The sequence below is a fragment of the Nomascus leucogenys genome, chromosome X (assembly GCF_006542625.1).
Source record: "Nomascus leucogenys isolate Asia chromosome X, Asia_NLE_v1, whole genome shotgun sequence".
NCBI lineage: Eukaryota > Metazoa > Chordata > Mammalia > Primates > Hylobatidae > Nomascus > Nomascus leucogenys.
In genome coordinates this window covers 63,337,979-63,339,919 of record NC_044406.1, presented here as the reverse complement: position 1 = coordinate 63,339,919, position 1,941 = coordinate 63,337,979, and the positions used below count along the sequence as shown (strand labels likewise).

Below are 1,941 nucleotides of genomic sequence, written 5' to 3'. Positions count from 1 at the left end.
GCACTCAGCCTGGGCGACAGAGTGAGACTGCCTCAAAAAAACAAAACAAAACATAACAAAAAACTAGCACCCTCACCCACACCCTCACGTCATTTTTATTTTCTGAATAGTGCTTCTCACTCTTATTTGTTACTGTCTCCTTCCTTCACTAAATTCTAAGCTCTTTGAGGGAAGGGGCTGTTTTATTCATTGCTGTATCTAGAACAAGCTTGTCCAACCTGTGGCCCACAGGCCACATGCGGCCCAGGATGGCTTTGAATGCAGCTCAATGCAAATTCATAAACTTTCTTAAAACATTATGAGGACCAAGAAGCAAGTTCTCTGCTCCTTCTGGGATCTCCGCCTGGTTCAGCCCACCTGCTTCCACTTCTGCCTCCACCATGTCCATCAGGGTGACCCAGAAGTCCTACAAGGTGTCCACCTCTGGCCCCTGGGGCTTCAGCAGCCACTCCTACATGAGTGGGCCCGGCGCCTGCATCAGCTCCTTGAGCTTCTCCCAAGTGGATGGCTCGCAGCAACATGGACAACATGTCGGAGAGCTACATCAACAACCTTAAGCGGCAGCTGGAGACTCTGGGCCAGGAGAAGCTGAAGCTGGAAGCAGAGCTTGGCAACATGCAGGGGCTGGTGGAGGACTTCAAGAACAAGTATGAGGATAAGCTCAATAAGCATACAGAGATGGAGGATGAATTTGTCCTCATCAAGAAGGATGTGGATGAAGCTTACATGAGCAAGGTAGAGCTGAAGTCTCGCCTGGAAGGGCTGACTGATGAGATCAACTTCCTCAGGCAGCTGTATGAAGAGATCTGGGAGCTGCAGTCCCAGATCTTGGACACATCTGTGGTGCTGTCCATGGACAACAGCCACTCCCTGGACATGGACAGTACCATCGCTGAGGTCAAGGCGCATTACGAAAAGATTACCAACCACAGCCAGGCTGAGGTGAAAGCATGTACCAGATCAAGTACGAGGAGCTGCAGACGCTGGCTGGGAAGCCCGGGTTTGACCTGTGGTGTACAAAGACTGGAGAACTCTGAGACGAACTGGAACATCAGCCAGTTCTAGGCTGAGATTGACGGTCTCAAAGGCCAGAGGGCTTCCCTAGAGGCCGCCATCACAGATGCCAAGCGGCCTGGGGAGCCGGCCGTTAAGGATGCCAACGCCAAGCTGTCCAAGCTGGAGGCAGCCCTGCAGCAGGCCAAACAGGACCTGGCATGGCAGCTGCGTGAGTACCCGGAGCTGATGAATGTCAAGCTGGCCCTGGACATCGAGATCGCCACCCACAGGAAGCTGCTGCAGGGCGAGAAGAACCGGCTGGAGTCTGGGATGCAGAACATGAGTATCCATACGAAGACCACCAGCGGCTATGCAGATGGTCTGAGCTTGACCTGTGGGGGCCTCACAAGCCCCTGCCTCAGCTATGGCCTGGGCTCCAGCTTTGGCTCTGGCACGGGCTCCAGCTTCTTCAGCCGCACCAGCTCCACCAGGGCCATGGTTGTGAAGATCAAGACCCGCGATGGGAAGCTGGTGTCTGAGTCCTCTGATGTCCTGCCCAAGTGAACAGCTGTGGCAGCCCCTCCCAGCCTGCCCCTCCTGTAGCTTCCATAGAGCCCAGGAGGGAGGCTGCTGTGCAAGGGAGCACAGGGAATGGGAGATCCACCTGAGGCTCAGCCCTAGCCCTCAGCCCACCGGCAGGGGAGTTTACTGCCTGGGGACCCCCCTTGCCCATGCCTCCAGCTATGAAACAATTCAACTGCCTTTTTTTTTTCTTTTTGGTCCAAAATAAAACCTCAGCTAGCTCTGCAAAAAAAAAAGAAAAAAAATTAGATTTATGCGGACTTTTTTTTAAAAAAGCTCATCAGCTATCAGTATATTTTATGTGTGGACCAAGACAATTCTTTCAATGTGGCCCAGGGAAGCCAAAAGATTGGACACCCCGAT

General features: G+C 53.0%; 1 pseudogene; it reads left to right on the top strand.

The window, feature by feature from the left end:
- Positions 1 to 504: 504 nt before the first annotated feature.
- LOC100579371 lies at positions 505 to 1,740 on the top strand (annotated as a pseudogene).
- Positions 1,741 to 1,941: the final 201 nt, after the last annotated feature.